The following is a 15,009-nucleotide window of genomic DNA, read 5'->3' on the forward strand; positions in this document are numbered from 1 at the left end:
AGGTCTTGATATTGCAGCTCCAACAGGTGCCAATCAAGATAAACCAAAAGGTTTTTAAGGTGTTGGAGATTTCAGTGGTTGTCCCCTTTGGTATGGTTTGGAGACACAGATGAGGAAGTGTTCACAGGAATAAATCTGATCATATCGGGGGGAACAGGAAAAGGACCAAGAACACTTGTGCCAACCAAATGTGTGTATGTCCTGAGTTCTCCTGAGACATTGTGCGGGATTATGATAATTGGGGAATCATGTCCTGAAGTCTGAGGTTTGGTGAAGCAACCTTCCAAGGAAATTCATGAAAGGTTTTTACAGGACAAAATGGAAAAGGTAATGAGGGTATGTTGCATGTTTCAGTTGAGCTGCCTCTCATAATTCATAATTTTGGGGTCAAATTTTCAATGGCAACATGAGCAAACAACAACATGCTGCAAGTATGCATGCTCTCCCTTCTCTCTCCATGAGAAGGTATAATGAAGCCTTTATTGTAACTTTGCATTAACCACATTATTCATGCTGAATAGGAAGTCTGTTAACATTGATAATGGTTAGTTTCAAGACATGCTAATTGATAGATACAGAATGAACTGAGTCCAGATCCAGATTGTCAGGTCTCTGAATCAAACTGTGTGACCCATATATAGGCCACGAAAAATATATTGGTTGCCAGAGCAATGGGACAGAGTAGAAAGATGTAGTGTTGCACAGATTAGGTAAAGAGATAGTATAGTCATATCTTAATTCAAGTGTCTATGGCTAGATGAATTACATTTGAGAATAGTAGAAAAGTGGCTGAAATAATCTCAGAACCACTGGCAATATTCTTTGAGAATACCTGGAGAACAGAAATCCCAGCAGAATGGAAGAGGGCAAATATTTTCTCTTTAAAAAGGAAGCCTGAATAGTTACCGCCGAGTCAGGCTGACATCAATATCTGAGAAGATTATAGAACAAATCCTCAAACAGTTTGTATTCACTGAGAAAAGAATGCTATAATCACTAAAAGGCAACCTGGGTTTCTTTAAAACAAGTCATGCCAAATTAATCTTACAGTATCTCTTTTTTTGCTAGAAGTTTGGTAGATAAATGGAATGTTGTGGATGTAGCATGCCTTTATTTCAGTAAAGCCTTCAACAAGGTTACCATGTGATATTCTAGCAAGCAAGCTAGTAAAATGTGGGCTAGACTATGATAATGTTAGGTGAATTTGGAATTGGTTGACCAAACAAAGTGAAAGGGTGCTCACCAATGGTTCCTCTTTATCCTGGAGAGAAGTAAGTAGTGGGAATTCACAGGGTTCTGCCCTGGATCCCATGCTATTCAACATCTTTATAAAGGACTTGGATGATGTAATAGAAGATAATTCAGAAAGGACATTGGTGAGTTGAAAGGGATGAGAGGAGGATGACCAAGGTGGTAAAATGATTAGAAGGCAACCCGATGAGGAGGGGTTTAGGGAGTTGTGTATTTTTAGTCTTGAGAAGATAATAATAAGAGGTGTAATGATGATCATGTTTAAATATTTGAAAGGATGTCATATTGAGAAGGGAGCAAATTTGTTTGTTGATGTTCCAGAGACTAAGATATGTAACATCAAACTCAAACTACAAGAAAAGACATTCTAATGAAACATTAGGAAATTAAACTTCCTAACAGTAAGAGCAGTTAGGCAATAGAATATGCTGCCCCACTCTCCTTTTTTGGAGGTTTTAAAACAAAGACTGCATGGCTATCTCTCAGGAATGTTTTGGTTAGGTGTTACTACATGGCATGAGACTAGACTAGATGACACTTATGGCTTCTTCCAACTTTTTTATTCTATGAGAGTCACCTTCCTTTTCTTCCTCTATCTTTTGTTCAAGATCTTTGTCATCACTCTTTTCCATATCTTTTGCTCTCTTTCTCTCCCCCTCCCCCTTTTTGTTATCCCTTTTCCATTCTCTTTTTTCAGATGACCTTCATTTTCCTAATTTGGTCTGAACAACACACTCTGATTGCAGACATAACCACTTCCAAACTCTTCCTCAAAGCCTTTGGTTCACCATAATGTCTTCACATCCCACAACTGAAAGTTGCTTTAGTTGACATGAGGATTAAAGACACTTGTTGCTATATTTCTAATGTACTGGTTAAAAAAGATGGGTTGTTTGTAACTACTTCTGCAGTCAGTATATGTTTTAATTTTTTTTCTTTAGCATCACATTATTTGGAGCAAATAATTGTGATTATTAACATTACGTACCATTGTAGTGATCATAACATGAGGGTGGGTGAAGAAATAGCACTAAAATACAATTATGTGGTAAAACAGTACTCTTATATGGTGCAACAATACCCAAAGACAAAACAATAGAACTCCCAGGGACAGAAAATATATGCACATATGTGTGAGCATGTGTGTGTGTAATATGAGAGAGCAAGAGAAGGAAGTGAATCATACTCTTCAAATATAAGATGCTTATAACTGAAAATTGAAAATCTCCAATCTCTCCCCACCCCACCATACCCACCCCCATTCTGAAATTCAATTGCTAAGAAGACTTGAAATGCTGACAGAAAACTCCTTGAAATAATGAAAACATCACTTGATTGTCATTTGTTAGAAATATTATTTTGATCAAGGAAACAGATTTCAAGAGTACTTATGTTTCAAAAGCTTTAAGAGTGGAGGAAGGGAGACTCTCTCAATGAAAGCATGACCCTCATGTGAGTGTCATCTCATAATGGAACATTGCAAATAAGAAATTGGCATTGGAAGCCCACAGCGGAGATTCTACCACTCAAAGCACTGACTGATGTGCAAAATCTAAAGGCCAATTCAGATATGATGGGTAAAGTAGACCGCTCTTCTAACAATTCTGTTTTATTAGAAAAAGGGTCATGAAGGGCACCTCACCACTTTTTAAGAATAATCCTCATGGAAAAATTCAAGAGAGCAATATATCCTTCAGATCACTTCCTCCCTCCATAAACATTAATTAGTTTGAGATTCATTGATCTGAAAGTATCTCTTAGTGCCTCCTTTATATGTTAGCCTTTGATGCCTGGGTTTAACTCATAGATGCATACACACCATACACACTATGAAGTAAAACATGAAAACAATAAGCATATTTTGCTATCTTGCAAAAGTGGGTTTGCTCTAGCGAAATATGCGAAGCTGTTTTGAACAATAGGATTTAAACATGAAAACTGGACATTTGTCATTTGATCTAGTCTTCTTTAGACAGAACTGTGGAAGGGATGTGTGTTTTTGGCTGAAGCTCCCATCAGTCCAGCATCATGTGATTATACTAGAAATCTGTGGGACTAGATGTTCCCTACCCTTGTACTGGAAATTGCTTTTATGTTAGGCCTGTACATTTCATAATAATGACCCAAGTGCTATGGGTCCTTCTGCCTTCTTCTCATACTCTCCATTTGCTCCACTCAGATACCTAGTTCCTCAACTTCTTTTCCTGACTGAGTTATTATACAGCAATCCAGGTAGTATTTTTGGATGCTCATGGAACTGCCCATAATGAAGTACATACTGATGCAAATTGTACTTGCCCATTAAAAAAGGAAGATGTTAACATGTTTATATTCACTGTATCATCCATATTGCTGTGAAATAGTGAGCTTTTTGGGTATTGATCTCTGCAAAAATAGTTACCTTTTTGCCTTGCAATTTCCTCCATATTTCTACAGGCACAATTTAAAACTATGGCAACTATCAAATTATTGGACATCCTAGTGAAAGTAAACATTTGCCTGCTAACCCCCCAAAAGAAGACACCAGACAACAGTTATGGATTTAAAACTGGGCAACTTTATTGTTACCTAATTAACTCAGCAACAGAATCACTTAATCAGACTAGCATGAACGTGTAGTGAATAAAGCCGAGGTGGTGTCCCTTCCCGGCCTACCCCTCGGCAAAATAGGGTGAAGCACCCGGTTCCTGTGTGACATAAACCAGGGTAACCTTTTAGCCAATGTTGGAGGAATCTTCCTCAAGGATATTGAGGTAAGATCCTCCTCATTTGAAAGCCATTTATCCAGTAGTCACCTCGGTCAAGGTAACAACCAGTGATGTTTATGTTAATGGCTTTCCCCAAAAGGGGGGCTGCTTCGGGTGAATACCAAATGTATTTCTTCCTAGCTGTTTTTCCGCAAAACCTATTTAAAAACCACCAGAACCCAATCTGCCTCCTAGCAACAGTATAGGGTAGGCAAAAAAACCCTTCTAGAACATAGAAGGGGAAAAAATTCCTACCCGGCTCTCTAAAGCAACCAATAATTATACTGTTAATGGGCGGGTAAGGTGGGTCGCCGTCAGGAAAAGACTGAGCCTGAGGGAGGCTATTTCCCTCCAGGCTCCGCTCCCAAAGTAGTTCTGGTGGGAACTACTTTGGGCTGTTTACTTCTCTGGGAGGAAGAGGCAAAGCCCTTTCACCTCTCCAGCTTCTCTTGGATCGGGGAAAGGTAATTTGGGTGGGCTACTTCTGTCTTGCTTGTTCATCGGCCCTTTTGCATTTGCTATCTTTATACTTAGTTTCAAAAGGGAAAAGGTGTGATTGTTGCACAGAAGCAGAAGCTTTACATAAAATAGGCAAACTACAAAAATGATGAAAATTCAATACACTTAGACACTTTTGTCTCACAGTAGATACAGGATCTCTCAAGGGAGTTTTGTATCTTTACAAAACTGTCTTATCAAGTCAAGTCCACCACTTTGCTGTTAAATATTGGGGAAAGAACCATTTTTGTTACATTCCAAACCTGGACACCAATCCTTCTTCCAACTGTAAACATTCCAGAAAGTCATGATGAGCCAAACTTATGCTTTAACAACCTATCAATATATAGAATAACTTTTAGGAGATATGTCACCTGGACACTATGAGACATGAAAATGTTTATGGATGATCTCAGCAAACAGGTCAGAGTAAATGTTGAATGCTAGAATGTGAAATATATTAAAACTCCTCTGACCTCATCAGACAGGCAAAATTGCCCACCCTATGACACTTCAACTTCACTTGAGGCATGGAGGCCACCAGCTGCCATCATAAAATGTTGATCTCCTTGTGGTGGGACTCCATGCTTCAAGTGAAGTCAAAGTGTTGCAGGAGGCAGTGGTAGCAACTTTCCACATTGCATAGGAAACAACAGGGGGAAGCTGGGCGACAATGCTTCCCCCATGGGATGAGGAGAGGGTAAGCCAGGTGGTGAGGGGTATGAGGTGACAGGTTCCCCACACTCCATGCTGGACCCCATCAAATTTGCCATGATGCATGGTGGATCCCAGCCTCAATGTGAAGAGGTCCCTGATAACCAAAATACAGAATTTAAACTTGGCATTGGTTTATGTTAAGTCAATTGATAGCCTGTACTATCATTTTTAAAGGGCTTTGCTGTTACTTCTAAATACTGCAATTTCAAACATGCAGCAGTTCCATATTTCAAAGGCAGGGGAAAAAAACTGTCTTAAAAGATTGTTCCCCTTTATTGCATGGATTGAAATAAAAGTCAGTATTAAAAATGAAGCTCTTCCCACTATGATAGAAAATCCATTCATGCATATGATACATTAAAGATGGTGACAAACAATATTTAAGAGAAATAAAGCCAGAAAAGGGATATACATCAGGTAGACTGGAATCATGGGGTAGAACAACGGGTGATTTCTTTGGGTGATTTGTAATAGACACAAAATGATTTCTCCAATATGAATTAAAGGACTGAAATGAAGAAATTAGGATAGGATTTTTGTGTGGTACTCAAATGTTTTCTGCATCCAGCTCTAGTCAATGGATCTTGAATTGTTGGTAAAATAAATGCTGCAGAAATCAATTCTGCCTATCCTTGGTGCAAAGGAATCTTTGGGAAAGAAGACAAAGTGTTATTATAGTAAGTAGGCTAGTATTTTAGTCAGTCAGTTTGCAGCATCTCACCTTTCCTTAAAAGGTCCAAATATGCATATGGGATCATGTGGTATTGGTGGACCTATGGGACTGTGCATTTTCAAATCATATAGCTTGTAACCTTGCTTTGAAAAAGAATTGAAAGAATTGTTTCATTTATTTGAGGGAAACCATAATTGTCTCCCCTTCAGCAAGAACTTGCCTTGAATAGGAAAAAGCATGTGAGTAATGTACGCAAGCTCCTCCATTAGTCTTTGTATAAACCCAAACAATCAACTCAACCGTTGTATCCAGTAGGAATTGGATCTGAAATACAGAGATCTGAATTCCAAATTCTTGCATAGTTCTGAGATTTGCTCTGTGACCTAGGAGTAGTCATCATTTTGCCACAGTACCCATTTTAAAGGATAATTTTGAAAACAAATTTGAATAATCTGAACTACCACATTCTGAACTACAGAAATGGGGGTAGGGGGAGAGAGCTAAATCAATATCCCTAACACATTCATCAATTTTATAGTTTTATTTGGTTGAACATACTTTGTACATGCACTTGGAACTAGAAGGGTTTTGGATTTCAGATTTTTATAAAATATTTTGGAGTATATGCATATAAATATTGACAGTCCCTGAGGGCCCTTCCACACAGCCCTATAACCCAGAATATCAAAGCAGAAAATCCTACAATATCTGCTTTGAATTGGGTTATCTGAGTCCACACTGCCATATATTTCATTTCAGAGCAGATAATGTGGGATTTTATTCAGCTATGTGGAAGAGGACTGAGTTACAAACATCTAACAAACAACTCATAGTTAAGAAGTGGGGAGGGTGAGACAACAGAAAGTGAAAGAATCTTTCTCACCATTCTTTGTTTCTACCACAAGCCCCCCCCCCCCCCCCCCAAAATCCAATGATCACAGGGACAGAAAGTGAGGTGAAATCTTAAGAACAGGAGCACAGACAGCAAAACAAACACTACAGGGGTATGTTGACCCTTCCCTATGCTGTCCTTATGACCCTTCTCTATGCTGTGCTTACATACAAATTCAGTTTAAGAACAATTCTACAGAACCTATCATCTTCATCAGTTGGGGACTGCCTGTAATGAGATTTCTTAAGAGATGAGGCCCAAATATGAACACACTTAATTCAAATATATTCCACATACACCTAACGCACATAGACCAAAGGTAATTTTTAACAATTTTGTGCATGGAACAAAGTTTGTGTACAGTGGGTCAACATAATTACGCCACCCTTGTGGACAGTTTGGGATTTTGAAGCATTTTCAATTTCTGGGTAATGGATGTGTGTGCTTTTATCACAATTCCTTCAATAATACCAATTATATCCTGCGTTAAATGAGCAACGGCAGAACCAGATGCATCTTTGAGTATTTCTTCTGGGTACACCTAGGTAACCTGTTTACAATTATAATATGATAAAACAAATAATTTTAACATCAAGATTTTGTCACATACACCCAGACCATAAGTCTTTAACATAGTGGTATTTACCCCTTTGTATGCCTTCCTGGGGAAATTGATATATATATTATTTAGACTAGGGTCAATTTCTATGCATGTCTTACTGCATCCACAGAGTCCTATTCCTAGAGTAAATGTGTACAGAACTGCCACCATTTTCAAATTTGAATGGTGATAGCATAAGATTGAATTTTATAGAGAGAGCCTGAACATGTACTTTCATTAAAGAACTCCTATTCCACATGAAAATAATTTAATTTTTTTCAAAAATGTATTGTCATCTACTCCAGTTTCTGTTTTTAACACCTATGTGTAAAAAAAGCACAAAGTTGCTGTTTCATACTTAAAGCCAACCCCCCTTTAAACCATGTTCTTCTGAGTATTCATGCATTTTTTTTAAAAAAAGAAGATATTGATTTCATTCGTCTGTCAAGTAAAACAAGGGAAACGTTTGGCAAGAGGATATGTAGTTCAATCAAAGTTTTCTTCCATGCATTTTGAAAGCTCCCATCAGACTTCTGTGTAAATTAAACAATGGTAGTACTACTGCTCTACAATCAGAAATATACCATTCAAACAAGAATCTGTTCCAAAGTATAGACCATGAATTCTCTCTCTTCCTCCTCCCTTTCTCCTCGCTTCTCCTCCCTGTTCTTTAAACATAGTTCTTGGGGGGCAAAATCCCATAATGATACAGAACTGACACATTTGTTGGTAAACTGCAAAGCATAAAGGTAAACATTATCTTTTGCACTGCATCGCTGAAATAAGAACTACTACACTCAGCTGGGAAGAAATGTCTTCCCTTCTCTCAGATTAGTAGCACTTTGAAAAAAATATTTTAAGCCTCTACTGTTTTCTTTTGTGTAGAATATTTTCTTTGCTTCAGATTTTCAAATTTGTCAAGCTTACCTATTTTTACTGTACTTGAAGAGTTTCAGTGTTCTTAGGCAGCATTTCTCAGTAGATACGTTACTTTTCAATACCCTCACTAGATATTGCCTGATTAATGGAAACCCAGGCTGAAAATGCCTTAAATGTCCTAAAGGTACAAGATTTTGTGTGATTTTGGAATGTCAGCAGGTTCCACTCTGGGAATATTTGGATGAGAGACCACCAAAAAATACCAGGCAGTGTAAGCTATATTTCAGAGGAATGCATTCAAAAGATTTCCTCTGAATATTCCTTGCCTAAGAATATCTATGAAATCTAAGTCAAATGGTGGCTTGAAAGCATGCTCTCTCTCTGACATACAACATTATAGGGAGAGATAACCTGATTTGTGTTTCTCTCATATGGATCTGTCACCAGAAAACCCATCATTTATATTTCAAGTTTCGGTAAGCATTGATGTTCACTTTGTAAAAAGAAATAGAAACTGGCCAGTATTCCTACTGACATCCCTTTGGTAAAAATATACACCTAGCAAATTTCCAGAGGAAGTGAGACCACATGAAAGAGTTGGATGGCCACCAGTGTTGTGTCTCATTTGGAGGATTACAGCTCTATTAGTGTGGCATGCAGTGTTATCATTAGTGTTAATTCTGGGGATCAGGCCAAGTGTTAGCATGGGAATGAAATACCAAGGCTTTGCCCCTGACATTTCCCGATCCTCCTTTCATTTAATTGTTCAGCTTTGTTTTTAAACAAATTAGATTGATAGATTTGGGGGTGGGGAAGGAATGTCCCATTACTATGTGTTTCTGCATAATAATTGGCAAGCGGGATCCCATGGTCCCTTTGCTTGGTACCCTAGGAATTACTGTGATATAAATAATAAGAGCAACAAAAAACCCTTTTGGCTCCAAGGCAGCAGTATTACAAATTGAGCCATGCTAATGACTAATTTGCGTTTCCTGTATCTCTCTGCTGCAGAAGACAAGCAATCGGTAATTTCTTGGCTTCCTTTGCTTTGGTTTCCTCTTCTTAATAAACAACAGTCATTGCATGATATTCTCTCTTCCCCCAGCAGTGCCAGGCACCAGTTGTTTCAGGCAGGCTGTGTGGTCATAGCAGAAAGCATACTGTGCAAGTATCAAAAGTAGAAAAAATTCTAGGAAACTGCAATGTCTGTATCTCATATAATACTTTCTGGGAGCTTTCATCCCAACTATGCCCTGTCATGTAGCAGAGGGCATAACCATGGAGAATCAACTGCTCTATCTATATCTACTTTGTTGGTCCACACTGCATCTGATTGCTAGTTTCAGTGGAAAAAGCCGAATAAATCAAAGTTGGTGAGATATGAGTAAGCTCCTGCTGGTGCTTCAGAATCGCAAATGCTCTGGGATGGCTTCTTTTACTCAGCAGCTTCCTCAGAAAGAGGGAAGTGCAAAGCCTTATCAGAAAATTTCACAAGCCTTATCACAACTTTCTAATGTCCCTTGAAAGCTGATCATTTCATCTAAGGATGTGTAGCATTTGTAACCCAGGCATTGTACATCTGTTTTGTGGGTTATCTATATATATAATAAAGAAGAATGTTTGTATCGGAATTGTGGAGGGCGGTGTATGTGGCAGCGTTCTGATTGGCTGCCGCTGTGGTGCTATTTGCATATGGTCTCTGATTGGGCAGCTTCAATAGGAGCCCCTGGTGGAGAAGAGGGTTCATGGCAGAAACGGGGCATGACAGAAGGAAATTTGCATATGGTCTCTGATTGGCCAGCCTCAAATCCAACATTCCGAGATGACAAAGAGAGGAAAGGAAAGGCTGGGGGCTGGGTCAGAACACTCCCAATACAGACCGAAATAGGCACACAGAGCCCCCATCACCCACTCTACATCCTACTGCAGTTTGGAGGAGGATGAACCATGGATGATGGGACTTGCAGTACCACCACTCACATTCTGAGACCGCTGTTAACCTTATCCAATGACTGATCAGGGCCAAACTTCGCACAGAGACCTCTCATGACCCACTTTACGTCCTGGTGTGGTTTGGCCGGGGATGGACCGTGGATTATGGGACTTGCAGTAGCACTGCTCAATTCTTCAGACCACTGCAACCCTCATCCAATTACCAACAAATACCAAAATTGGCACACTGAGACTCCATGACGCACTCTACATACAGGTGCAGTTTGAAGGAGGATGCACCATGGACGATGGGACTTGCAATACCTGCACTCCCTTCCTAAGGCCATTACAACTGCCAACAATGATGGATCAGGACCACAATTTACACAGAGACCCAGCATGACCCACTCTACATCCTGGTGCGGTTTGGAAGAATTTGACAATGGATGATGGGACTTGCAGTCACTTCACTCACTTCCTGAGACCACTGAGACCCTCGCCAATGACTCATCAAGACTAAACTTGGCACATGGAGCTCCAATGACCCACTCTACATCCTGGTGCAGTTTGGAGGAGGACAGATCATGGATGATGGGACTTCAAGTACCTCCACTCCCCAAGACTGCTGCAAAAGTCATCTAATGACCAATCAAGACCAAAGTTGGCACACAGAGCCCCCATGACCCACTCTACATCCTGCTGCAGGTTTGGAGGAGGGTTGACCATGGATGATGGAACTTCCAGTACCTTCACTCACATTCTGAGACCTCTGCAAACCTCATCCAATGACGGATCAACACCAAACTTGCCACATTGACCTCTCATGAGCCACTTTAAGTCCTGGTGTTGTTTGGAAAAATTTGGAGATGGATGATGGGACTTGAAGTACCTTTGCTCACTTCCTGAGACTACTGAGACCCTCGCCAATGACTAATCAAGACTAAACTTGGAACATGGAGCTCCAATGACCCCCTCTACATCCTGGTGCAGTTTGGAGGAGGACAGACCATGGATGATGGGACTTCAAGTACCTCCACTCCCTTCCGAAGATTGCTACAACCCTCTTCTAATGACCAATCAAGACCAAACTTGGCACACAGAGCCCCCATGATCCACTCTACATCCTGCTGCAGTTTGAAAGAGGATGGACTTTGGATGATGGGACTTGCAGTACCTTCACTCACTTACTGACACCACTGCCACCCTCATCTAATGACTGATAAAGACCAAACTTTCCTCACAGAGCCCCCATGACCCACTCTATATCCTGCTGCTGTTTGGAGGAGGATGGGCCATGGATGATGGGACTAAGTGCCTTCACTCACTTCCTGAAAATAATGCAGCCGTTATCCAAAGACCAATAAAGACCAAACTTGGCATACAGAACCGCCATTACCCACTTTCTCTAATAACCCGGGCAACGCCGGGTCCCCAAGCTAGTATAGGATAAAGAAGGAGAGGGATCCAATTCCAGGAAAGTGAAGGAGTTCTACAGTAAATTTCAACCCCGGTACTAGACTTTATGGATGGAAAGAATATTTGATAATATTTTAAATGAGATGGTCAAAATGTTTTTCTGGAGTTTTAGGGAATCCTGATGAGAAATCCTGGACTGTCATACTTTGGAACATTTTCTGTACAAAATTTGCACACAAGATAATATGTTCTTTGCAGGAAACAGATATTAGGGCTGTGCAGAAAGTTGTATGTGCTTCAAATGTTATTTGTATTTTGGATGTTTTGTACATTGAAAACCATTTTTGAAATGCAAGTGGAACCCACACAAAAAATGAATGATTTTAAACATCTACAACTTTTCAAAAGAGTTAAGTAAGTCTTGGAAATCTCCCAGAGGCAGTTACTTTTTCAGAACTGTACCAGGGGGTGGAGCCAAACGTGATATGTCTCTCAGCCTATCAGGTCTGAGGGAGAGAGATGTGCTGTACCGACATTTAATGTGAATAGAATTCTGGAAATGTAGTGTAGGGCAGGGCATTTTCAATTCTCTGCCACAGGGGTCCTCATCTTCCCAAACAACATCTCCCAGAATTCCATTCACATCAGAAAAACATGGGAGAAAAAAGTTCCAAGTAATATATTGCATCCACAAAGAGTACTGCTAGTAAGTAGTAGGGTTGTGGAAAATTTCATTTGTGCCTTGTTTGTCATATTTATTTTTTAAGATGCCCACGCAAAAAACCTAAGATTCAAAACACTGACCTATGACTTTTGGATGAGTTATATAAGTCTCATAAATGGTTCCAGGTCTCCTTCATGGGTGCTGCTTCTTCCCCAAAAGAGCTGGGTTTGGTTCCCCCAAATGGGCCCCGAGGAGGATGGCGACTCCTAGGGCTATCCAGTTCAATCTCCTTCTGACAGGCAGAAAACACAAATGCAGTCAAAGCACCCACAACAGATGCCCATCAAGCCTGAAGAAGAAGAAGAAGAAGAAGAAGAAGAAGAAGAAGAACTAACCTACTGTTAGATAAGCAAAATTGATAGGCAGAAAACTCCAAAGTTTACGTAGTAGGTTTGTTGTTGTTGTTGTTGTTGTTGTTATTCAAATGAAATAGTACTGTTAAGTTTATGTTTGTTAAAATTGCCTAAAAATCAGTGGATGTGGCAAGTCTATCTGAAACTTGGGGGAATGATGCCCTCATTACGTTGTATCAGTGTAAATAGAAATTCAAGGAGATTGTTCTTGTTACTTTTTAAATGTTGCTCATAAAAACTTTTTAAAAATCCCCAAAATCAGTGGATGTGTGAAACATTCCGGAACTTAAGGGGTAACAGTGGTAAATCGGTTCAACTACTGTAGAAAGTTTTATTCCTATAGCTCTAAAAATGAGGGAGAAAGGAGCCCCAGAAACTCCCCCCCCCACACACACAATTACATAATGAAATAGTAATAAATTTTTTTGTTATATCATTATAGTTACAATATAGTCACAATATTTTAGAAACAGTTTAGAAATTATTTGCTGCAGCCCCCATAATTTAGTAATGCGTATTAAAACATTTTTTCATTGATTGGATAGGCCTAGTAAGCAGTAAATATGTGCTGAACCAGCCAGTCGGGAACAAAATCCTTCAGTTGACATTTGATTTTTCCATCTGTGTTTTGTGGAGTTAGGAAAGAGAAAGAAGGAAACTTAGAAATTCCCTAAACATCAGTGGGTGTTGAAAACTTTCTGGAACTTGGGGAGCAATGATTTGCTGGTTGTGGTGTGTTATTATACAGAAATTCGAGGGGATGGCTCTTGTAGCTTTTCTTTAAAAATGTTGTTCACAAAAACTTCAAAAATATCCTAAAAATCAGTGGATGTGCAAAGCATTCCGAAACTTGGGGAGCTTACAGTGGAAACCATGTACTACAAATGTTGTAAGTATCATCCCTACAGCCCTAAAACTGAGGGAGGAGCCCCATTAGTGTCCCTCTTGGCACAAATGGGCGAATAACAAGAAAAAACTAACAACCTTTTTGGAACTCCATAATAATTTCAACACTGACGACCACTTACAACATTTGCAAAATTGGGGGGGGGGGGAGTGATTTTTGTTAAGACGAACAAAGGAGTTCATTTGAGTCAGGCATACCTCTATTAGATAAGGTTTTGCCTGTTCCTTTCTCTGAAATATAGCCAACTGTACATGGCATTGTTGGTAGATTCTCTTTCAAGTACTATTCAGTGTTTCCTCTGCTTAGCTTCCAAAATCAGACAGGATTTGATGCGTTTTGTTATTTGGGCCATTAACCTAAATTGGCCTAATGAATACAGATAATTTTCATTGCTTTTTTTTTGGGGGGGGGGAGAGGGTTAATGTTCAGGATAAGGTTGATTTTCAATAGCAAAGCAAATTGGTTGACAGCATTCAGGAACTATCCTTCATATGACCTCTATGATTAATATAGAAGAATTTGAACCAAAATCTGATGCAGGCAGTTAAACTATCTTCATGCTATGACTTTGATTATGACTTTGTCAAATACAATTCTCCCTGTACTTCTTTCAAGAAGGGAATCCTTAGAATCTCTATATTGAAGTCTGTAGATTTTTATGACAAGTGTTCTTACTGTATTTTGCAAATGAAATCATTATTTATTATTCTGGATTATTGAATTATTTATATGTAGAGAAGTGAACATATGTATGTATGAGGTGGAATATGTTTGCAGCAGCTTTCCTATTGACTCCCACTTCCTGAGACCACTGTGATCTCCACCAATGGTGGATCTGGATCAAACTAGACACATAGAATCTCCAGGACCAACAGAACATACTGCAGGGGTTGGGGGATGGATGGACTGACCAACTCGGATCAGAGAGCACTCTGAAACCCAGCAATGACAGATCTGGGACAAACGTGGCACACAGACCCAATATGGCCAACTTTGAATACAGGTGGTGTTTGGGGTGATTGACCTTGGAATCTGGAAGTTTTAGTTCACCTGCATCCAGAGAGCACTGAACACAGCTAATGATGGATCTGGACCAAACTTGGCACACAGACCCAACATGGCCGAATTTGAATACCTGCGGGGTTTGAGGGTGATTGACCTTGGAATCCAGGAGTTGTAGTTCACCCACATCCAGAGAACACTGAACACAGCAGATGACAAATCTGGACCAAACAGACCCAAAATGGCCAATTTTGAATACTGCTGGAGTTTGGTGGTGATTGACCTTGGAATCTGGGAGTTGTAGTTTACTCATATTCAGAGAACATTGAACCCAACAGATGACAGATCTGGGACAAACAAATCCAATGTGGCCAACTTTGAATACTGGCAGGGTTTGGGGTGATTGACTCATGATTT

Source organism: Anolis sagrei, chromosome 3, assembly GCF_037176765.1.
Source record: "Anolis sagrei isolate rAnoSag1 chromosome 3, rAnoSag1.mat, whole genome shotgun sequence".
NCBI classification, from domain to species: Eukaryota; Metazoa; Chordata; class Lepidosauria; order Squamata; family Dactyloidae; genus Anolis; species Anolis sagrei.